The sequence below is a fragment of the Lissotriton vulgaris genome, chromosome 8 (assembly GCF_964263255.1).
Source record: "Lissotriton vulgaris chromosome 8, aLisVul1.2, whole genome shotgun sequence".
Taxonomy (NCBI): domain Eukaryota; kingdom Metazoa; phylum Chordata; class Amphibia; order Caudata; family Salamandridae; genus Lissotriton; species Lissotriton vulgaris.
Genome location: NC_141696.1, coordinates 1,278,615,165 through 1,278,640,858, shown reverse-complemented (window position 1 = coordinate 1,278,640,858; position 25,694 = coordinate 1,278,615,165). Strand labels below are relative to the sequence as shown.

Sequence of the window (25,694 nt, the reverse complement as noted above, 5' to 3'; positions counted from 1 at the left end):
CCACAGGCTATGAAACGGGTAAGCAACAACAATAGAGAGGCCTTCTTAGACCAAGCCCCACTAAAAGAGAAAGGAAACCGGCCCATCTGCATCACCACTTTTAATATATCCTCAGACAAAGTGGGTAAAATTATAAACAAGCATTGGCGTATTTTAAACAGAGGCTCCCTTCATTTTCCTAAACCCATGTTCTCACATAGACGAGGACAAAGTCTAAGAAACGTACTACAGAAAACAGACTCACACAATGCACACTACCCCTGTGGTGGCTGCAGTGTGTCACCTGACAAAAGGTACCAAATCAGTATCCTTTAACACCACCACCACATGGAAACTGAGGAATTTTACAAACTGCAACACATAAAGAGTGGTATATCTAATAACCTGTACGTGTAAACTACATTACGTGGGTATGACAACCCGTAAGGTAAAAACAAGAATAAGCAAACACAGAAGCAACCTTAGGTGTGGACGGGCAACAACAAAAGTGTCAACTCACTATATCGAGAAGAAACATACAGTAAAAAATTACCAATCGGGGGTTTTAGAGCACTTACACGACAGAGTGAATAACGAATCCAGACTTTTTCAAAAAGAACAACGCTGGGTGTTTAAACAGAAGACGCATGCTGAGGGCCTGAAGGAGAATATCCCTTGGGGTCAATTTATGGTATAATTCTGATTACTTTAGATGATACCATTTGGTATAAGTCTTTCTGACCACTACATTAAAAAAGTGTTTTGCTGTTATGTAAACACCCACTTACAACAAAGAGGACAACTGCAGTTCCTGGCTAGACTAAAATTATGAACTCTACATAGAAGATAAAGAGCATGGGTATGTGTAGATATTCACCCACCTTTTTATGTCTTTTTAACTTCTCTGACAGCAGCTTAATCCATACAGGGATACATCGCCTTTTTCAGCTTCAAAGTGATTTCTTATATACTCAGCTGAGCCATCACCCGATAGCTTGAGTGAAACCAGGAAGTGGTTCCACTCAGGGCCGTCATCTTAGAAAGAAAGCGATCTAGTTTTTCTGGGACAATATGCGGTGCATCGAGGACTCACTGCCTTCATTGACACCAAGTATTTTGCCAACACACAGTGATAAGACGGGTAATATTCGGGGATGGTGCATTTTTGTCCTTAGGTAATTGGCCGATGGAACGCTTTGGAGTTGCAAGTACAGCACAGCCATTTTGGATACCAAGAAAACATTTCTTTGTCAAGTTGAGCCCTTTTGTATGATCACGACTTGATGGGCATGATTTATTTATGCCTCAGAGTGCGACTACAAGCCCACCTTGATCACTGGTGAAACCATGAAGCAACTTTTTGCATAATGAGTATATGTAGTGTTTTGTACAACGTTTATTTTTATGTGTGTTGTGTTATATGTTGTATGTCAAAAGTAACACTGCTTTATTAGATGTGCTCACCTCAATCATAGTCATGCAATTGCTCACAGGATTAGACACAACAAGGGGGTGTTTTGAATATAAAAAAAAAGAGTTTATACAGTGCGTTTTTCTAGTGAAACATTATTAATACGTTGTATCTCTATGTTCTGCCAACTCTTGGCATGGTAACCCTTTAATGATTATATTTTACAGATTACCAAGCAGTGACAACCAAGTAGATGCAGTCAATTTCTTATTTGAAGCATGCAGAGTGCATGCAGTCCTTTTGCACCAACACAATTTTAGGAGTGGAAATGGGGAATTAGATCATTGGTACTGAAGAAAAGTCGAGAGGATTGGCTTGAAACAGGTAGACCACTAGATGGGCAGGTACATTATAACCTATACTTCCCAACTCTCACCCCGTTTGTTAACCATATACCCGGAGAAAGTATTAAATAGTATGTTTGACCTACAGGCAGGTCTTTTTAACCTCTACCCAGAACCCCTCCTATTCCTATTTTTTTCATCATTTAGAGTAATCTGTAGCTCGCAGCACGCCCCGTTTCGCAGCAGAATGTGATGAACCCTATGATGAAGCATGCCACCAATGGGCAACCCTGGTAGGTGAGGGGTACATTAGAAAACCAAGAGTTATGTCCCCATCCCGTGGAGGGCTAGCATAATAAGTATGGACGCGCGCTCTATTTTTCTGACCCAGGCACTGCCCAAGGACACCCTGAGTATTTTAGATTCGGCAAAGGTTTTAGGGGATGTACCGCACAAAGTTCAGTCCTTGCAACAGGAAATTCAGTCGCTTAAGGACGAACTGGTCCGATATCACCCTCGCCATGGTCATTTGAGGTGGGGACTAGGGAGGTTCCCAATAGCACATGTCCCGTTCTGCAACCCCCATACTTTAGTGATTTGGAAATCTAACAAGCACCTCTACTATCGGAAAGGCTAATCCTGTTCATGTCACAGTAACTACTCCAGTCCCAGTGCCCTTGGCCCCGCCCAAACGATTTGTTGGGAACAGTCACAATTTTGATGCATCCTGGAGTCCATGCCCGTTGCAACTTCTTTGTAAACCAGGAGCCTTTACCTCTGATCCTGCTAGAATAGCTTTTATCATATCCCATCTCAGAGGTACAGCTGCTATTAGGCTAAACCACTCATTCAAAATAATGACCTGGTTTTACATGATTTTAGAAAGTTTAAAGAGGCAACACTTCGTCTTTTTGCTATGAACACTTTTTGTCCAGACCAGTGATAATGAGTTGCTAAAACTCCGTCGGGGTAGTAAGGACCTCCTCACGTACATTACTGCCTTCTGTGACCTACCTACGGAAACCCAGTGACCAGAGGAAAATAGGACTTCCCTCTTTTACAGATGGTTACAGGATGACTTTAAGGATTCCCTAGAGCATATTGTAGATTTACCCTCAGATTGTTCAAAGTACCTTGACTTAGTTGTCAGGCTTGACCACAGTTTAATAGACCTCCCCTGAGAGGAACCCCTTACTGCTAGCTGTGCGGTCTGAGCAGAAAGAGACAGTCTAAAAAAAGCACAATACAGAACCCATGCAGATTGGGGGCTTGCACGTTCCTCTGACCACTGAGGAAAAAGAACATAGAAAGAAATTACAACTGTTTGTATTTCAGTAAAGCAGAACATTTTGCATGAGAATGCTCTGCCAAACCGAAAGGAATTCAGAAGGCTAGCACCTTGAGTTCTGACACAGAGTTAAAAAGTACCCAACTGACATAGGGAGGTCACTTAGTCAGGTGTGGTTTTTGAACTGACCCTTGTTTATCTTGTAAATACCTCACATAAGGTTCCACGACATTTAATAATACCAGTTACCCTTGTCATTTCACCCTACCACAGGCAGGTTTTAACCATGCTCTTAGATTCTGAGGCCACAGGAAACGCTTTAGATGTCGTCTTGGCCAGTTCCTTACATATCCCATGGGTTACAAAAAGTGAACCAGAGACTGTTGAAGCCATAGATGGCTCCGAGCTCTCTTCTGGGATGATTGTATACCAAATTACTCCCCTGTTCTTAGTATGTGAGAAAGGACATACTGAAACCTTGCCCTTTGATCTCATCAACACACATACCGTTGGCGCTATTTTAGGAATCCCTTGGCTTCAGCTGCGCAATCCTGCTATTGACTGGTCCCTCAATCGTGTTACCATGGGATCCCGATACTAATCAAACTTATTGCTATATAACATTCAGAAATGTCAATCAGTATTGACTTGTGGAGCCCCTAAACCAGAACCTCTGACCCTGCTTGCCGTAGAATACTAGGACTTTTAAGACCTCTCTGACAAAAAAGTATACACAACTACCTATTCATAGGGATACTGGTTTGTCGCGTAGACTTGATTCCAGAAGCAACACTTCCCTGCTGTCATGATTAAGCTTGCATGGAGTCTGTTACAGAACATTCGCTTTTTGCCAAATTGGAACGAACCACTTACTCAACCCTTTGAGTGGGTCCAGTAAAAAAACAATGCATTTGAGCAATTCGGTAGGCGTGCACATGCTTGGCGATATGCATGCGCACCTCATCACACAAGCATACATCATCATCCAGGTGTGTGTGTGTGTGTGCCTAGGGAATGATGCAGACGTCAACAAAAGCCACATCATTGTGCTTTTTTTTGCTAATGCTACACATTGACAAAAAACATTTTGCTTTTTACTGATGTTGCACAGCATTGGCAAAGCCAATAGGTCCCAAAGTGAGACCTATTGGCTCTGCCAACGCTTGCTTTGTTTTGCGTTTTTTGTTTTGTTGATAAACAAATACTGCAGTGACAACAAGAGCTTTCCAGAGGTTAGTGTGTGCGTAAATTCAATTTCCATGGTTATCTAGACAATTTCAGCTTTTTCAACAAAGCGAAAGATCGAAGAAGCAGAAAGCCATAGCTACTTTTTGATCTGCTCCAAAGTGATCCTTATGTATGCTAAAAGTCTGCAATGTGGTACAAGTCTGTCCAGAGTCAATATGTCAGTTTGACAGAGAATATAGGGAATAATTGACTACTCACAATAAAATAGGCATATAGAAATAGGCCTTCTAAAAGCACTCCAGTCTATAGGAATCGTGGGATCAGCTTTTGAGTGGATCAAAACCTTCCTCACCAACAGGACTTTTCAGGTCTTTTCTCCAAGACCTATGCATCTCCTCATGGAGTGCCTCAAGGATCGATACTTAGCCCCATGCTTTTCAATCCTTACGTCAGCCCTTTAGCTTGCATCGCGGAAGAGGCTGGGTTGTCAATCTTCTCTTACGCAGATGACACCCAGCTTCTCTTCTCACTATCCGCCAAGGACAAATCCAGTGTTTCTTCCCTACAGCTAGGGCTGTATAAAATCGCTAACTGGATGCATACTAACTGTTTAAAGCTAAACAGAGGAAAGACAGAGGTTTTGATCATGGGGAGGGATAAAAATCTCTGGGGCCCGCACCACTGGCCGCCTGAAATGGGTGAACTTCCTAAACCAGTACAAACTGTGCGTAATGTGGGCATAGTGATTGATGATCAGCTGACGATGAAACAACAAGTATCGAAGACCATTTCTATTTCCTTCACTATTCTCAAATGGCTCTGCAAGATATTATGGATGATGCCTGAATCTTCACAGAGAACAGTCATCCAGGCCCTAATCATGCCTAGGCTTGATTATGGCAACGTCCTTTATCTAGGAACAAACAGGGAGTTAGTACACAAACTGCAGGTGGTGCAGAACACTTCGGCAAGGCTACTTCGCCAGGTACCGAAAACATCCTCCATCCCAGGCACTTTGCGTGATCTCGATTGGCTCAGGATTGAGAAACAGACGAAATGTAAGGCCTTACACTATATGCATAAGATTAAGCTGGGCACTGCACCCCACTTCTTATGCTCCCTAGCTCAGACATATCTTCCGTCCCGGCTACTTCGCTCTGCATCCCAAGCTAACTTTACAGTCCATGGGTGGACACTCCTTCTCGTACCTGGCCCCAATGTTGTGGAACTCTCTACCTTCACCACAAAAGCTTTCGCAAAGGCCTCAAGGCCTGGCTTTTCAACCAGTAACAAGCTTGTCCGATTTGCCTGCATTCTGTCCTGTGCGCCGGGAAACCTCCGGGTAGCTGTGCGCCATATAAATTAATTTAATAATAATTAATATGAAACTAAGGTAACTCCTCAGATGGCATTTAGGTCAGAAGTACAGTACAGTTATGCTCTTAACTAGGCCTTCCAAAAAAAAAAAAAAGAAAGAAATCAAAACAAACTGCATAAGAGTACAACAAATCATGAGATTATACATGCACCTCAAAACGACAATACACATGCACACACGCTCTGACAACAAGTAAAAATGTCTTGTAAGACAGGCTCAATCTTTCTCCCCACTTTGTCCCCACAACTAATGTGTTTTCTAGCTCTCTCCCTCGTGTGCTGCTTCCCTTTCCTAAACACGTGACCCCTGGGCACACCAGATTGACTCCCACTCACTGGTTTCCCTACCCCTACTATGAAATTTGCTAACAGCAAACTGGGTCTATGACCAAGATGAATATCTTATGTTCAAGGGAAGTACAAGATCTATACTAGTTGAGGACGCCTTAGCCAATACAATCATCCCTCAACTTATCAGCAATTTTAAGCATTTTATTTACCTTACAGCTGAAGATCCAGATGGGAAGTAATGATATGCCTCAGTGATAAGAGTTGACTAACGGTAGGTGTCGCAGTAATGAAGTAAAAGTGATGGCAGGTCAAAATAATGTAACCGAAAAACGGCTATGCCACTAGAATGGATTATATCTTTAGGGATGACAAGGCCATTGCTGTTCTTGGTTTACATGCAGCGGCTCATCAAGTGGACGAATGCATCCAGTTATTGGGTTGGAACAGGTGACTTCAGGTGAGATGTCAGTTACGTGTGTCTGTCAGACTCTGGTCTGGTGTGGACTGTAAGGGAGCTCACTGCTACTTTGGCTGGCTGCACTAAAGATGTGTTTCAGTCACCTCAAGGGGTTGTAGACAAAAATAAAATATGAAATGTGTATTGAGCAATGAGTGGGCTGCATCAATTAATTCAGCAGCTTATCGTCACCATATGGTGTCTGAGCCAGGTAGAAAAAAAGACAAACAAAGAAAGAACATACAAATCAGCCTATGGAAAAGTTGGAATGGGTCACTAATTGTGGCAGATTCATGTGGCATCCGGATAAGGGTGCAAATGATAACACCGAACAGCAGAATAACACAGAAGTGGAATAAGGCAAGGTCACCAATATCGCAGTCTGCCACCACTCAGTCTCTCTTCAATGAATGCTGCTGAGGCTAGAGAAATGCCCCTTTCTAGGGTGACAATAGGACAGTTTTTTAAACTGTACGCTTCCTGGCTGCCAATAGGCCTTGCTGACCTCAGTAAGGCCCCACTGGTGCAGAAACCTAAGAAAGTGGATACGTGGAAAGAATTGCAACATACGTAAGCATGGTTTAACCAGTGGTGAGAGGAGAAAAAGCTAATATAATTGGAAACTTGGTAACACCGTTATAGCAGGGCCAACAGAAGGATGATTTATAAAGACCCGGCATCACTATTCTGTATAGAACTCACCAGTGCAAAGAAGTTTCCCGGTCTGCCAGAGAGCTAATATCGGTTTAAGATAAAGAAGGTCTTGCTTAGTGCTTTTAATGGGCACAACAGTCAAAAGGCTTGAGAAGGGACAAGGAAGAGAGATGGAAGATGTTGGAGGAGAGTAACAGCAGTGGTGAGAGTTCAGCACTTATCATTTAAAGCGGTCTGTATGGCAAAAAAATCTTTTAGTTAAATAGCAGAGTCGGCAGGAATCCCATTGTATCCTAAAGATACAAACGTAACTTGTATGTACCAGCAACCTTTATTGTTCAGACTAGCAAAGTATGTTTTTTAAACTGCAAACAGGTGTAGAGAAGGAAGAGACTTTGGTAATGATAGAGCCTGGATCATATTGTTCATCAAGTCGCTATGAAATTCTACCTGGAAAAATTGCGACAACTTATGGATATGACAAATGTATGTTGAATAATCATGTTTAAGAACATGCACAGCAGGCTCTTTCCCTCCGGAGATGGATACGGCCACCATAGTTCCTATTCCCAAAACGCAGCCACCCTCACCAATGTGTGCAGACTACCGTCCCAGCTCCTTGATTAATACAGAGATCAAAATATTTGCCACGGTCCTAGCTCAAAGTCTCAAACCTTACCTCGACAAACTGTTTCACCCTGAACAATGTGGGTTCATGGCGGCGCGGGGTACTAGGCACTGCCTGCGTTGTCTCCACATGGCCCTGGCTAACCGTCAGGTACTAACCCCCTACCTCCCGCTTATCCTGGTTGATTTTGAGAAAGCCTTTGATTCGGTTGACTGGGGTTAACTTGGGGATGTGCTGCGGGTCCTGGTCCTGGGCCCCAAGTTTCGTCATATGGTTTGTGTCCTGTACTCCAAACCAACTGCACGGGTATAGTCAATGACGTACTCTCCAACATTTTTCCGATAGGCAGAGGGACAAGGCAGGGGTGCCCCCTTCGCCCCTCCTCTTCGCCCTAGCCATGGAGCCCCTGGCCAGTTTTGTTCGTTCTGACAGCCGAGTTTAGGGCTGGCTTGCTATATGCGGACAATGTCCTGCTGTTCCTCGCGGACCCAGTCTGAGCTGGTCCCCGGTGCTTGCATATCTTGCACTCCTTTGAATGGATCTCTGGTCTACGTCTGAACTCAGCCAAGTTAACATTGGTCCCTCTGCACCTCTCCAGGGATTGCTTCGGCTGGCAGTCCACCATCCCTATCAGGCAGCAGTCCTTTAGGAACCTGGGAATATGGGTCGCACTATTACCAGACTTGGCCTGGGCACTCAATGTGACCCCCTTAATCACTAAAACCAAGCAGGACCTGCTGAAATGGCAAAAACTACCACTCACCCCACTAGGGAAGATAGCTTTATTCAAAATGATGATCCTCCCCCAGTTACTCTACATTATCCAAAACATATTGGTTCCGAGGCAAAGACAGTCTAATGATAAAATTTCTCTAGAACGGTCGACGACCCGGTATAGCTCTCCGGCTATGTCAGATTCCACCTTTTGATAGAGGTATGGGACTAACGAACCTCTACTTGTACTATCTGGCACCCCGTCTCTTAATGGTCCACAATTGGTTCAACGAAGTTGGTCAGACCCAGCCTACAGAACTGAACTCAACTACCTGGGCCTCTCCCACGTTCAAGCTGTGTTATATGGATCCCCCAGGGACCTCTCCACTGTGACCCGTGCGGTCTTCTTGGCCTGGTGTGTATCCCTACAATACACTCAATCGCTTTACACCAGTATTCCCCAGGAAACCGCTCTCGAGGTTGCTTTCAGAGTTCTAGATCAAACTACTGCACCTGTCGCTATACCAACCAACTTAATCCTTTCCCTCCTGAGGATTTCCATGATGAAGAACTTTTTTATTTTTTAAAACAGCTTCTACCTACAAAGTAAAGGAGTGGCGATGGGGGCTACTTTTGCCCCGGATCTGGCGATTATTTTTATGTCAGCCTTTGAAAATGAATTAATCTTCAACAACCTGAATCCTTTTCATGACAAGGTGAGCCTTTGGATGCGCTACATAGACTATATTCTGTTGATATGGAATGGGGACAACTCCCAATTGGCATCTTTCCACACGTGGCTCAACAGGAGGTCTCCTGATATCAAATTTACATTACATTCAGAAACCAAGAGTATCGATTTTCTTGATTTGACCATATACACAGACTGAGAAGAACTTCAAACAACACTATCGGAAACCTGCAGAGCGCAATACATTACTCCAGTATAACAGACACCACCCTGGAGGCCTTAGGGACATCTTGCCATACGGTCAGTTCTTACGTGTCCGTAGGAACTGCTCTTTAAAACAACACTCCTTGGAGCAATCAGAGGATCTTTCGGAACGCCCTCTGGAACGTGGCTACCCAAAGAGACTGGTCAAAAAGGCCAGGAAGCGTGCCTGGTTCAGCCCCCGAGAAACTCTACTCCAGCCCAAAGAACAGTGTAACATGCAGGAACAGAGTTTGATCTGTGTCACAACATTTTCCACCCAGAGTAACGGCATAAAAAAAATCATTAATAAGCACTGGAGGCTCATATCAGACGATCTCGCACAAGACGCACCACCTATGCATTCGTACAAAAGGGCCAAAAGCATCAAGGACCATATTGTTCGCTCCTTTCTGGAACCACCAGCGCCGGCAACCGTCCTATCTTTGTGGAATCTACCACCGGTCATTGGTCACCAGAGATGCGGACAATGCAAGGCCTGTCCTAACACGACCAAGAAATTCGACCATAAACACCACAAGGTGACTCTCAAAACGTACATGAATTGCAACACAAGCAACGTCATTTATGCGATTGTGTGTCCTTGCAACTTCATATACGTAGGGCAAACCCAGCAGAAATTCAAAGTTAGGATGTTACAACATTGCAGCCGCATTCGCTGCGAAGTGGCAGGCGCACCTTTAGTTGAACATTTTAAATGTGCAGGACATCCGCCGGACAGTTTCAAATGGATTGTCCTTGAGAAGGCCACCGTGGGACCACAGGGTTGCAACATCGGACATATACTGGACATCTGTGAGTCCAAATGGATGGTTTTCTTTGATTCCATAAACAATGGCCTTAATGAGAATGACAGTACTTTTGCACAACTAGCTACATTGAGTCCATAAACCATAACATCGCCTAGCTGGCCCCTCCCATCATTACGATTCTCCTTCCTTTACTACTTTACACATTGATGACAACCCTTCCTCGCGTGCCAGAGGGCGACTGATCAGTCCTTTTTCCATCAGTGAGCCACACTTGAGAATAGTATAATCATTTTTCAGTTCACTGTGCCAGGTTTAGACTACATAGTACTTTTTTTTTTTTTTTTTTTTTTTTTTTGAAAACCTTTATTGATCCTTCACAGTTAGTACACAGCTTGCCGCCTACAACCCAACCGGGCCGGCCGCTAAGGAAGCGTTAAGTAAAGAAATAAGCGTCAGTACAATACAAATGCACCCGTGGTCATAAGGACATGAATGTAGTGATCCAGGAAGAAATTGTGAAGAGGAATTGCGAATGGTCCATGCCGAATTAAAAGGTTTTCGTTTTCTGTTTTGTACCTAAAAAAACATTCAAAACTTCGGGAAATCACATTGCCATCGATACAGGAAACTTAATGCCAGTTAGGTGGAAGCGTACTGCTGAGTCCGAGCCAACAGCACTTTGCACACCTTGGTAGGTGCAGTATTAGCCGTCCCTTTCCGTTACTCCGCCCCCTCCCGGTGTAGACCCCCCCACCACTAAGCCCCTCCCGCGCATTCATTCTTCCTCGTCTGACTCTAGTGCGTCCCCCTCCGGAAGCGGCTCACAAATCTCACCTCGGTAAACGTTCCATGGGGACCAAACTTTGTTCCACTTGGCCGGGCACCCCCTGTTCAAATACACCGCCCGTTCCGTGACCATGGCCCTGTCCATATTAACACACCAGTGTGAGGCCTTCGGTAGATCCGCCACCCCCCAGCGCTGCGCGATATCCCTCTTGGCCATCATCATTCCAAGCGTTACCCAGAGGCGGCCATGCCGGGACAAGTCAGTTGGTTCCCACACATTAAGAAGGCAGCGACGAGGTTCTGGGAGCACCGAGACCTCCAGCACCTGCGATATAGTGCGCATGACCTGACGCCAATAGGTTTGTATAAGGGAGCAGTCCCAGAGTGTGTGGAATAGTGTGCCCTCCTCCCCGCAGCCCCGCAAGCAGAAGGGGTCAGGGGCTCGCTGTATGTGGTGAAGCAATGTCCTGGTGTAATATGTTCTGTGCAGAACTTTGAGTTGGATGAGTCTCATTCTAGAGGATATGCCCGCTTCCTTAGGGGATGCCAGTGCCTCATTCCATTCATGCTCATCCATCTCCCCCACGTCTCGCTCCCATTTTCCCTTAAGAGGCACTAGCGGGTCTGGGGAATTATTAAGGAGTTTCCGGTAGGTGAGGGAGGTGGCCTTTTCTACCATGTAGTCGGTCAAGAGGCGATCCTCTAGCGGGGATGACTCGGGGAGAGTAGACCCCACCGGAATAACCGCCAGCAGAGCATGGCGAACTTGGACATATCGGTAGGTTTCATGTGGCCCCATATCGTAGAGTTCCTTCAGGCGGTCAAACGTGATGACAGCCCCACGGTCCCACATGTCCCCCACTGTTGAAATGCCAATGTCGTCCCAGCGGGAGAACCCCTTGCTGGTCCGAAGGTTGCCCAGAGCACGTGAGTCCCAGAGTGGGGTGAGCTTGGTGATAGTATCTTTCCATCCCAGCGCAGCGGTGGCTGCATGCCAGGTGGCCACCGTGATCTTAGTGGGCCCCTTCAGCGACCTGAGTTTCCGTTTATCATAAAGCGGGGCCAGCAGGGTACCAGCCCCCAGCTGGGCCCGATCCGCCTGGAATGCTGGGTCCGATTGCGACGCGTGCAGCCATTGATTGATCGGCCTAAGCTGGGCCGCCCAATAGTAAAGTTGGAGGTTAGGAAGTGCGATGCCACCCTCGTACCAGCCCTTACAGAGCTTGGCGTGAGCTATCCGCGCCGGGCGGTTACTCCATAGCAAACCAGAGACCACCGCCGCCACCCTCTTGAAGTACCTAGGGGGCACAGCAAAAGGGGTATTGTCCAGAATATACAGAAAGCGGGGCAGGGATTTCATCTTAAAGAGGGCTGCTTTCCCCAACATCGTCAGCGGTAATCCTGCCCAAAAGCTCGCATCTCGCCTGAGGCGGTCCAACGGTGGCACTAGGTTCAGTCTTTCGTATTCCGCCGGGTCACCCGTGACATGGATACCAAGATACTTAAAGGACGAACCGGCCAGTCGCAGAGGGCAGGTAGAACCAACCGTTAGTTGGCTGCCCGTCAGGGCATATAATTCGGATTTACTCCAATTGATGGTGTAGCCAGACACCTCTCCGTGGGCATTGCAAATGTGCAAGAGAGCCGGAATGCCGTGTTCAGGATCCGTCAGGTAGACCAGCATATCATCCGCGTAGAGCGATATGCGGTCCTCCCAGCCCTCTCGCCATTGAATCCCTCTAAGCAAGGGGGTGGTCCTAATGCGGATCGCCAAGGGCTCTAGTGACAGCGCAAAAAGCAGGGGGGAAAGAGGGCAACCTTGTCGGGTGCCGCGCTTGAGCGGGAAGGAGCGTGAAATGTGGCCATTCGCCACCACATGTGCTACCGGCCTGGTGTACAGCAGTTTGACCCATGAGATGAAGACAGGACCAAAACCCATGTACTGGAGAACCTCAAAGAGATACGCCCACTCCACCATGTCAAAGGCCATCTTTGGATCAAGGGCCAAGATGGCCGCGGGCTCGCCGATTTCATCCGTTTTGGCCAACACCCCATGCACCCGTCGCAGATTGAGTGAGGTGTTCCTGTGGGGCATGAACCCCGACTGGTCCGGGTGAATAAGATCAGATAGGTGGGGCATGAGACGATTTGCCAGAAGTTTCGCTAGAATTTTGCTTTCTGCGTTAAGTAAGGATATAGGGCGGTAGGAGGAGCATTCCTCCGGGGGCTTGTCAGGCTTAGGAATAGCCACGATTGTGGCCGTTCGTTGGTCTAACGGGAGCACCCCCGTAGCACGGCATTCCTCATACATTCGGAGCAGGTGTGGGCTAAGGACAGCAGTGCGGTCTTGAAACCACTCAACCGGGATGCCATTCGGCCCAAGCGCCTTGCCCGTATGTAGGGCCCCGATGGCGATCCGCAGCTCGTCAGCAGTAAAGGGCGCCTCAAGCTCAGCTGCCGCCTCCGGCAACAGCGCCGGGATGGGCAGGTCATACAGTGCGCTTTGGGCCGCAATCGCAGTGACATCCCGCTCCGGGGCGTAGACTTTCTCGAAGTGGGCAGCCAATGCCTCCACTATCCGAGCCGGGTCTGTTTGGATATTCCCCTTTTCGTCCTTAACCTGTTGGATCCCCTTGACGCTTCCCCCTCTCTTGTCGAGCCAAGCCAACATTTTCCCTGCCTTATCCCCCATATCATATATTCGGTTTTGTGTGTCAGTGATGTGGCCTTGTGTAATGTGCCTCGCTTGGTCTGCGTATAGGCGCTGGGACAGCATGAGCGCATGCAATGTGTCATCAGTGGGGTCTGCTTCGTGGGCAGCGGTTGTTTCGCGCAGTCTTAGCTCGAGCGCCGAGTGTTCAGCCGCCTTTTCTCGCCTATGCGATGTTATGGAGCTAATGGCTTGCCCCCTCAGGACGGTCTTATATGCCTCCCATAGCACCCCAGCCGAGGCTGCGGTAGACTCGTTCTCCATGAAGTAATGTGTCGTGGCAGTCTGCAGTGCCTTCCTGACCTTAGGGACCTTAAGGTAGGAGGCGTGCATCGGAAAGATGCGGTGGCGTGTGCGTGTTTGTGAAGTAATGGTGAGAGTTAGTGGGGAGTGGTCCGAGATGCCCCTAGGGTGTATGAGCACCTCTTCGACGCGCTGTAACCCATCCCCCAACGCCAGAAAGTGGTCAATGCGGGATAAACTGTTATGGACGGTGGAGTGGAAGGTATATTGTCGCAGTGTCGGGTGGACGTGTCGCCATATGTCTATCAGCCCCAGTGCCTCAAGGAAGCGCTGAAATCTGGAGGGACCCCCGGGGAGGGCAGTTGTTGGGAACCTGTCGAGTTGTGGGTCAGCGGGCGCATTAAAGTCCCCGCCTAGCAGGGTGTCTCCCTCAGGGAGGGACAACAAGAAATCGCCCAGGGCAGGCAGCATCACTGAGTGCAAGGACGGCGGGATGTACACTGATACTATAGTCAGGGGGCGCCCTTCCCATTGGCCAATCACTGCCGCAAAACAGCCCTGTGTATCAGTTTTTGTGCTAAGGGTAATAAAAGTAGAGGATTTTCTGAGTAGGATACCCGTGCCCCGGGACCCAGTAGAGAATTCGGAGTGGGTCAACATTGCATACCCTCGCCTGTCCAGGGCCTTAGTGGCAGTACCCATTAGATGGGTCTCTTGAAGGAGTATGAGGTCAGGTTTATGTCGCTTAACCTCGGACAGAACAAGGCCGCGCTTCACTCTATCACCCAAACCGCGCACATTCCAGGCCAGGAGCTTGAGGGAGGAGCCGCCCAGTCGCGTCCCTCCCGCCTGCATCACATTAGGCTGTGCATCCACCACCATCGAAACTTAAAGACAAGAACCATCAGCACCGGGCCCCTCCTCCCAGCATCGTTCCAGTAAGCAGCACAGTACATTCCACATTTTGTGATCGATGTCATGAATCTCCCGTAAAACCAAGCAAATCCCCCCCCAATTCCCCCCACCCTGCCTCCCTGCCAAACGGACTCAAAACTGCCCGCCACCCCAACTTAGCAGAGCGCTTATCCCATGTCAGAAACAGAGTACTTGCACGTCAGGGGAGAGTGTCCCCCAAAGCAGGCGTTCCCTTTGCAGCCCTCGGGTCGTCCGGGCCAGCGTCCATGAACGACTCAATGAAGAATTAGAATGGGAGTAGAGTTCAGGAGTAACTCGTTAGTCCCTTGCGGTCACTTCATTCGCCTTCAGCTGCTCCCAAGTGGTCCTGTGACGGCGATCCATTCCCGCTGTTCATGGGTGGAGAACGTGAGCCCCGCCGGCTCTCTTCTCCCGACCTCTTTTCTCCCGACCTGTTGTGTCGACGGTTGGAAGTGCGGTCCACAGTTCGCCAGCCATCCAGCCATTCCCTGGCATTCTCCGCTGAGTCGAAAAACCAGACCTTCTTGTCCGCCACCACTCTCAGCCGGGCCGGAAACAACATGGAGTACGGCAGTTCTTGGTCGCGAAGCGACTTTTTAACTTCGAGGAATGTTCTCCTCTTACGGGTGACTTCCGCCGTGTAGTCAGGAAAGAACGAAATCCGTGAATTCTGGATGGGCGGTGCCACCCTGGCTGCTTGGAGGACCGCGTCGCGGTCTCTAAAGTTGAAGAGTCTCGCCAGGATGGGGCGTGGGGTGGCCCCCGGGGTAGGCGTCCCACCCGGGACCCGGTGGGCCCGCTCCACTGTAAAGAAGTTGGACAGGCCCTTCGGGGCCAGTTTAGTCTTTATAAGGTCTTCGACGTATAGGTCCATGGCCCCCTTCGTTTCAGACTCCGGGACCCCCAAGATACGGACGTTGTTGCGTCTGGAACGCCCCTCCTGGTCATCCAACTTACTTTTCAGAAGTTTATTGTCCGCCTGTAGCCTCTCCATTGCCACTTGTAGGTCGGAGACATCCTCTATTAAGGATTTGGTTACCACCTCCACCTGCTTCACTCTTTCGGTCATTTTCTGGAGGTCGGCTCTGATAAGGGTAACCTCCGCCGCGGTCGAGCCCACCGTGGCCTGTACCTGCTCCAGCGCCCGTAGTACATCGTCCAGCGTGGCTTTTTTAGCACCGTCGTTGTCAGCGCCCTTCCCCATTGATTTGCGCTGCTCAGGCTGGGTGGATGACTGGCTATCGTAGGCATATTTCCCAAGCTTCGCCTGAGCAGCGGCCTGCCGCTGTCCCTTCCCCGCCATTACTGTCCAGTGAGACAAAGTCTATAATGGAGCGGGCCGGAGGTCCGTAGCTGTCCGCGGGGGGGAAGGGAATGCAGGGGGGGCCCAGAATGGGTGTGGGCCAGAGGTCGCTGGCGCTATTAGGGGGCCGCCGGCCGCCGCGGAGCTGTGGCGGCCTCGGCTGGGTCAGGCAGAATGTCGACTGGTGCTGCACAGGTCCTCCGGCACGTGTCGAGCGCAGCCAAGGGGCAGAGCTGCCTAGCGCCACCGGGTGCACAGCGTAAGGGATGGAGCGGGCGGCGGGGAGAATTGCCAGCCAAGAACGTCGGGTGTTGGCGTCGTCGGCTGCTTCCGGATGATCGCGCCGGGTAGGACGAACTTCCGCCCGGCCTCAGGATGCACTCGACACCGATGCTCGCCTCGTGTCACCAGGCCCGTCTTCCACAAGGGACGGAGATGAGGTTGCGCCCCGATACCGGGGTCCAAACGCTCCCAAATTTTCTGTGCCGGTGCCGTTCGGTCACCGCACCCAGGACACCCTCTCCGGACTAAGCAGTGAGCGGATAGGCATGCGGATTGCTGCGGGAAGCCGCCTCGCTACGGGAGCCTCTCTAGGTTGCTGCCGCCATCATCGGCTGCTAGCCACGCCCCCTCTACATAGTACTTTTACCATCGTGTGTAATAGGTAAGTACTATCGGTCTAGCTAGGTTTAATATGTATTTCTTCCTGACTGTGACCCATCGGGATTTGTAGTGAGGATATAATCATGTACTTTTGTAAGACTGCATTATGACAACATTGGTTTTCACGCGCCTATACCGTCCTGTGAGAAAGGTGCGTAATGATAAACTTGCTCTACTTCACATTATTTAATCACCATGGCGTTTTCCATAACTACCCGTTTATTAATTTTGATTATTCTATTATACTCATCTACTGTTCACGAGCCCTTATACCATCCTGTGAGACAGGTACGCGTGGCTTTAGTACATCCTGGATCAACCACTGCCAATTTTACAATTGTTACTGAGACCATGACTCGGCACACGGAGTCTTTCCTTGCTTTTTTAGCCACGCATTATGTGTGACAACGTGCACGCGAGAGCGTCACATTGTGAACAGCATATAACGGAACTGCCGAACCCTTTCCCTTCTTGCCATTCAGGACTCGATCCCCGTGTGGGACGCTGGTTTGTCTGCAGCCCACAGGTATTTGCCTTAGACATCCCTGTAAGTTTAACTTCCTTTTCCTCTCCGTGTGTGACCTACGGTGCATTTCTCTGAAGCAGTCAGTGTTGTTTTTTTAATGCCGGTTCTGTTTTCCTTAGACATTCACATTGATGCCATACCTTGAAGTAGTTTCTGCATTGAAGTTTTCCTTGCTACATGTTCTGTGTTTAATGCGTGATTCACGGTAATCCACTCTCCTTTTCCACCTTATTTCCGCTAAATTCCACTGTTTAGGTCTCGCGACCTATCAATGTGCGCAAGCGCATTGAGCGGAGCGAGAATTCAAGTGCTCAAAATACTCGTCAAACCAAGCGCTTTTTGCTGCGGTTTTCTTTGAGTTCATGTGAATCACGTGACCAAACAAGCACGCCCATCAGCCTCCCTCCCTCCTAATTGCATTTTTTCACGGCCGCACAGCACATCAAAGGGCTTCTCCCATCGTGTGCTGTGCGGCTTCTCCTCCCCTAATTATTCATGGCTGGCCGGCCGGCCGTACTTTCAGTTTCCCGGCCGCTCATCTTCTCTGCCATGTGTTGCTGTCTCCTTCGTGTACTTCTTCCTGTGTTGCTGTCTCCCTCGTGCTTTTCCCCCACCACTCGTGTTGCTCTCTCCCTTGTTTTTGTTAAAGGTCTCGAAGAACTGCATACACTGTCTAAGTAGGTCCTAACAAGCACTCTCTGTCCCCTAACTAGACAGATTTGCATATGCTTCCCTCAACTGTTCAAAGCCCAGCCTTCCACATACATGTTACAGAGGCTACATTAGCAAACAGCAGTGTGAAAGCTACTGTCCCTCCGCTGATCAGACGTTTGCATCTATGCTAGTACCTTAGTCTTGCTGTTCTTTTTTACCTTCACACGCCGGACAGGAGCAACTTCTGCACAAATGACTGCATCCCACTAGTACCTCACTCACAAAGAAGCCGCCTCGAGCCCTACTAGAATATCGCGAACAAAGCACCGCTCCGTACCAGCAGCTTCTCCATAGTGGACACGGTCCCTCACACCCCTAACCCAGAGGGGAGCTCCGTGCCGTAGAGTCTTCATCATCATTGCCGCCGTGAGCTCCTCGCCAACAGAGCATGGCCTGGTTTAAAAGTACCTCACACCTAGAACACAAGATCCTAGCGAGCCCAGATCAACCAAAGGACACCGGCCCCACAAGCCCATCATTTGCAGAGCACCCCCATATGAGAACCGTACCACCTTTCCCCCATATGCAAACATTTTACACAGAATGTTTCCGCATGGATCAGGCAAAGGAACACATATGCAGAAAACACTGAAACAAACCTGCAAGTCCTCAGTCACAGTCAGTCGCATGATCACAAGTATACACGTACGGACAAAAGCACACATACTTACTTTCAAACTCCAATGCCCACAAGCCCAGCCACACGTAGAAGCATGTAGTCAGTACTGTAGAAAAAGATAATTATTCCATACACGTGTGCCGACAGCCAAACACACAGCCCACACATTCGCCTAACCTCCAAACAAACATCGCCATACCATTCACACACAAACACTCAAGCAAGCGCACACACACACCTACCGCACCACCCAGTACCAGCGCACACACACCTACCATACCACCCAGTACCAGCGCACACACACCTACCGCACCACCCAGTACTCTGGTACATTCACTGACGCACGGAAAACAAGCTTCCCCACTCAAGTAACTGCGGGATGGTCTTAGCTGAGGGGAGACACACCAGAACCGTGGGAAAAATTAGCGTGTGTGGGGGACGCGGGAGCCTCAACATTGGTACTCTCACCTGCTCCCACATGCTAAAACACAAGGATTACGGACCTGGAACTCTGCAGCAACCTCCCCCGCGCCCCAATTCCCACCCCCACCCCCGCCCCCACTCCCACACCTATATAACACTAGAAATGTCACAAGGTAGCTCGGTAAATCCCATGGCAAGTAGACACCGTGGCCGAGTGGCCAATGCCACCTTTTCATACCCACATCTGCACATATCACGTCCCCCCCAGCAGAGCCAGCGAGGGAACAGAGCACTGGGGTTTGGGTCTGTGCATGCCCCGCTCCTCCTAGAGACGAGCAGAGCGATAGGTGCAGCGCGTGCCAGCGGCACATACCTGGGCTACACTGGCTCCGACCCCCGTGATGCCACTGCCACGACCCACCGCACACACCGAGCATGACAGCGGTTTAGAGAGCGGGCGTTCCACGTAGTTGCCACCAGACATGCTGCACTGGGCGCTGCAAGGAGCTGTGCTAAGCCTTCAGGAGGGCAGGGACGACTAATTTAAGTGATCTGGGAAAGGAAGGTAGAGCATCATGGAAAGCGCAACTAGTTTTTTTTTTTTGTTGGAACAGACTAGTTAAGTGCTTTCTTGACATATGCAGCTAATTACTTAACCTGTGAGTCATCAAAACTTCTCTGGTGTACCCCAGGCGCTACCTCTCAACATTTCAGGCTCGTTGAAATGATAAGCCTACCAGCCTGCAGTCACAACCAGGCGTGGACTTTCAACCTGACGTCTGTTTCTTAGCTGTGGAAATTGAAGGTGTTCTTAGAAACTTTTGTTGCACAACTTCTCTTGTTACTTGCTGGTCCATTTGGAAGCCTGTGAGCCTCTCTCTGCACTCACACTTCAAAGGAATCTGCTTCCCGCCCCCCGCCACGCAATGCAGAGAGCTTGTTGTTTACAGACAACACCCCAGCTGCTTTTGATCCGGAATCCGCTCCCCCGCCCCCCTCTGCGCAATGCCAGAGCTTGTTGTCCAGCAGGTCACTGCAAAGCTTTATCAAACACTGTCTTTGGCATCCTCTGGTCGCAGGCAAGGAGAATAAATGTAAAATCTGTAGTGTGAGCGAACAAGCCACTGATCGGTTTACACTTTGTTGCAAGCACATACTTTAAGACGTTTTCAATGTATGGTAATGTGAAGATATATTTTCACGATTTCTTGGTGAATTAAGGAAGTGTAATGAATAAGTCATCTTACATAAAGGTCATCTTACATAAAGGACCTCCTTAACTCTCTCTATACCCCTCTCTCTACACCCCTCTCTCTCTACACCCCTCTCTCTAAACCCTCTCTCTCTACACCCTCTCTCTCTACACCCTCTCTCTCTACACCCTCTCTCTCTACACCCCCTTTCTCTACACCCCTCCCTCTCTACACCCCTCCCTCTCTACACCCCTCCCTCTCTACACCCCTCCCTCTCTACACCCCTCCCTCTCTACACCCCTCCCTCTCTACACCCCTCCCTCTCTACACCCCTCCCTCTCTACACCCCTCCCTCTCTACACCCCTCTCTCTCTCTCTACACCCCTCTCTCTCTCTCTACACCCCTCTCTCTCTCTCTACACCTCTCTCTCTCTCTACACCCCTCTCTCTCTACACCCCTCTCTCTCTCTACACCCCTCTCTCTCTACACCCCTCTCTCTCTACACCCCTCTCTCTCTACACCCCTCTCTCTCTACACCCCTCTCTCTCTACACCCCTCTCTCTCCACACCCCTCTCTCTCCACACCCGTCTCTCTCTACACCTCTCTCTCTACACCCCTCTCTCTCTCTCTACGCCCCTCTCTCTCACTCTACACCCCTCTCTCTCTCTCTACACCCCTCTCTCTCTCTCTACACCCCTCTCTCTACACCCCTCTCTCGCTCTCTACACCCCTCTCTCTCTCTCTACACCCCTCTCTCTCTCTCTACACCCCTCTCTCTCTACACCCCTCTCTCTCTACACCCCTCTCTCTCTACACCCCTCTCTCTCTACACCCCTCTCTCTCTACACCCCTCTCTCTCTACACCCCTCTCTCTCTACACCCCTCTCTCTCTACACCCCTCTCTCTCTACACCCCTCTCTCTCTACACCCCTCTCTCTCTACACCCCTCTCTCTCTACACCCCTCTCTCTCTACACCCCTCTCTCTAGACGATTGTTTTTAACCGTCACACCCTCACCCCCCCTCACAACCCTCTCACCCTCACTCAGCCTCACACCCTCACCCTCACCCTCACACACTCTCACCCTCACACCCCCACACTCACACTCACACACACCCACTCTCCCTCACACCCCCTCACCCTCACACCACTCAGCGCTACAACACATGTGTGTGTGTAGGTGCAAATGCAATGTTCTTGGATTTTCGTCACAATAAAATACACTGAACATAATCTTCACAAAATGTATTTACAAACGTTTAAGCTATTGCCATTATAAATTACAATAACTTATTTAAGTATTAATTATTTACAAAATTAAAAGCCATTGTTATTTGTAATATCAATACATCTTAGTCACTTAAATACAACACAAATTGCATTACAAATGCTATAGGTGTCACATTTGCGAAAGTTAAAACTATTGACATTGTAACTGACAAAGCTATTAATTTTGCTATTTTCAAAACCAACACATAAATTAATAAAGTGTCATTTACAATACCAATAATTTTGCTATTTTCAAAACCAACACATAAATTAAAAAAGTGTCATTTACAATACCAATCGCTCAAACTTTCCTAATGCGAAAAGTTAAAAGTATGGGCATTGTGAATCACACAAAAAAAAAATGTCATTTACAAAACCAATAGCTCAAACTTTCCTACTGCGAGACCTATTGGCAACGCCAGTGCTTGTTTTTAATCGGGATTCTTTGGGACAAGCCCCAACTCCTTTCCCTTTCACATTTTTTAGGAACCCCGCCTTACCCCTGTCCTGAGGAAGACCCCACACCTGTAAGGCTTCACTACTGCCTACCGTATCGTGGGGTCAGAACGTCGACAACTTGTCCACTTACCAGCTTCTATCCTAAATGTGACAATTAGTGTATTTCTAGAAGCATGGTGCACCTGATTTTAAGTCTAAAAACATTCATGTTTCATGTATTGGGCTTGCTTTTATAAAGCCCGGTGTGTATACATTTGTTTATTAAGGTTGTTTGGCCTTCACTAGGTCACTACCCGCTACCTTACACTACTCCTTTCACTGACACCCTTCCCATTCTTCTCTCTGGGGCACTAATTTCTGATGTCTTTAAAATGCGTTTTTTTGTGTATAAATACATTTTGGATGCCTTGTGATTAAACAACAATGATTCCTTACACATTTTGATTGCATATGGTCTTAATTCATAGTAGTTTGTTTGACTATAACAGTGTTCTGGCACCCCTCCCTCCTGTCCTGCTATTGCACTCAGGTCCCAGCGACTATTTTGGGTATAACCCTTTTCTCTGTAACGTGAGGGAGGCCGAGGGCCTACCAGGCTTCAGAAGCTGGGACCTCATTGGCATCTCGCAACTTGGAGACATGTGGGTCAGTGACCATATTTGTTCCTTTGTTAAGTAGCAAAATAGATATGCACTTCATCCCTCCCAGTTCTACAGATAACTGAAAGTCTGTCACGCCTAAGACACACACAAAATCCGGCACTTCACTGCCAGAACACAGTCCCCTTGAGGCCCAGGTCATGATGGGTAACCTCGGGCGAGGCGGAGTCTCACGCATATATCGTTCCCTAACAAACAACGGTCCCACATCACCTGACCAGTTGAAACTTAGGTGGGAGGCGTGGTTGGGTCCTTTGGAGGACGAGGACTGGTGGGATGCACTGATGGCACTTAAAACTATCACTGTTTCAGCCAAGCTTCGCCTGATCCAGCTCTAGTACCTGCACACCACCTATCTCACCCCCAGTTACCTACACAGAGCAGGCCTTATTCCAAACCCAAGGTGTGGTTTAGACCCTGCAGATTTCTTTCACATAGTATGGACATGCCCGCACATTACCATTACTGGGCCGCCTTAGAAATGGAGCTCACTCAGGTATTAGGATGGGAAGTTCCGCACAACCCCCTACACATATTACTGGGCATCACTGATGGGTTGGATGGGAACCGCTTTGGCGGTAGCCAAGCGCAACATCGCAGCTGCGTGGAAGAATCCTGCCTGCCCACTATAGCTAATTGGCACCGAGGAATAGACTGGTGTGCCACACAGGAACTCTCCTTATACAAAGCAAGAAGAATCTGGGGCAAGTGGCTGGGAATGCTAGACTGAGGGTCACCCCTGTGCCTGTGGGTCTAGTTTGTTATGCTCTCTGGAGGGAGAGAGACAATAATGTAATTTGCTGTACCTGTAATGTGTGCCGAAATCCACATGTTATGATGCTGCCTACAATGCTGTACTCTTTGCATTCATTTTTCTCACTTCGTTGTAAAATCAATAAAACGGATTAGCAAAAAAGAACATGCACAGTAAGACGTTTGATTTAGATACTGCATCGTAAAAGCATGCAGAATGTTAGACACAGATTTGTGATGACACTTAACCACAGATGAACTAATGAGAAGTTTAATAAAGCTATTGGTATATGTTTCCTTTGTACATAGATGAATATGACATACAAAACGATAACATACAAATGTCTTATACGTGTATGAATAAAGTGGTTTTAGATGTTAAAAAATGGACATTAACATTAGAATGTGTAATGTGAGCACTGACATTGAGAAGAAAAGTTTTCTTTAGCTATGCTTCCGAATACTGAACGGTGTAATAGCCTGTAACAGAAGGGTATTGAAAGATTTGACTATTATGTGTTATACATTTTTTATATGGGAATTTCATACTTACATAATGTAGATGCAATTATTAATAGACCTAAATGAAGAACTAATGGATTGTATTTCGATAATATGAATTCATATTTTAGCACAAACTTTTGCGTGTGCAGGCTGCATTTCATAAAGGCCTAAACTTTTCCTTCTTAGCATGAACTAATGAACTGAATAGTCTAAAAGCCTATGAGAACATTTTGTAAAGTTTCCGCTTTTGCTTTTACAGTCAACGATTCCTTTCACGTTTGTGGCTTACTTTAATGGATTTGCAACAAAATAGTTACTTCTTAGAGTACCTGCTTATGAAAGGACTGACAAAGGATGAGAGCATGGACTTGCCTACTTCCTAGATGTCATAACCAATCATGATGATTAAAGACAGTGGTCTTATGGAAAATGCAAAGTAATGGATTACTTCCTCTTTGAATATGTATACTTTTACCTACTACATCATCTCATTCTATCGCAACTGACAAATGGGACAAACTGGTCTGTCAAATTCGGTGATGTCATAAATCGATGGAGTATAATTATCCAATTGTGAAAAGGAACGACCCCCTATCTTGTCCACCTTCTCAACCCACCTTGTGGTACAGAGACTGACAACTTGGACTTCCAGAAACTAACATGAATTGAGACGCATTACTGAGTTTGCTGCCTGCTGGTATGCTTGCATAGGAGGAACCTTTCTGGCTGGAAGGTTTCTGACAACGGCTGTGGAATTTCCGCTGCAGTGAGGACAGGGGCAGACGATCCTGCTCCTGAACTGGAACTGGTCAATTGCCAATTCTTGAACTTTATAGAATTTGTATGAGGGTCATATTGCTTTTAAGGACTCCTTTCTTAAAACCTACTCTCCCTCAGTTGAGGAAGAACATTTTTCACATTTTGATTCATACGACTTTCTTAATCTATACTACTATTATAAAGAGAGAACTTGCACCTTTGAGCCAGGTAAACTCGAAAACTACACCACCAATCTGAACACCCAAGACATCTTAGAAAACCTCAGGGCAAGCAGAAGGACATAGGCTACATAAAAAAAAAAAACGTTGTTTAAAATATTTAGTAATAAAAATAAAGTAGTCCCTTGCAAGTAGCGCCGGCCGCGACGTATGCGTGAGGGGAGTAGCGTTGTTCACGAGCAACAGGAAGAGCGAGGACATGAGCGCCGGGAGGAGCGTCTGCGTGAGGGGAGGAGCGGAGTTCACCAGCAACAGGAAGAGGGGAGAACATGAGCGCTGGGAGGAGCTGCGGAGCGGCGAGAAGCGGAGGAGCAGTGGCAGCGCGGGGAGGAGCAGCGGAGGAGGTAGCTGACAAGCGGTCAAGCAGTGGAGAGGTAAACACTTCAGCGTAAGGAGGAGCGGCGGATGAGGTAAGTCGGGACTGGGGGGGGGGGGGGTTACAAAGCCGAGGCGGGAGGCGGGAGGCGGGCGGGAGGCTCAAGGCGCGAGGCGGGAGGCGGTAGGCGCTATGCCCAATGTCGGGGCGGGGGGCGGCGGGCGGAAGGCTCAAGGTACAAGGCTCAAGGCGGGAGGCGGGAGACGGTATGGCCAATGTCGGGGCGGGAAGGGATGCTGACTGGGCAATGTCAGGGGGGGGGGGTGCACAGAGGCTTAAAATGCTGCCCCCAGCCCCCTTCTGCCCCGGGCAAAGCCGGGGCGGGCTGCTAGTGCTTATTAAAATCTCTAATAGTCTTATATTAAATTGGCATGAAAAAATATTTAATTGCGACAAATATACTAAGCCTAGGTTGATGATTCTGTGTCATTCATTGGTGTGGCCATTTTATCTCTTTCAAAGGTACTAGATTAATAGATACTGCTGAGGCAACATCTGTTTGATAATGAATAAATACTAACTA

The 25,694-nt window shown here is 48.2% G+C and overlaps 1 protein-coding gene across 2 annotated transcripts in view; it reads right to left on the bottom strand.

Moving 5' to 3' along the window:
* The window catches only part of SKA3 (spindle and kinetochore associated complex subunit 3), a 627,619-nt gene that overhangs the window by 562,336 nt on the left and 39,589 nt on the right, over window positions 1-25,694 (bottom strand). The window lies entirely within an intron of this gene.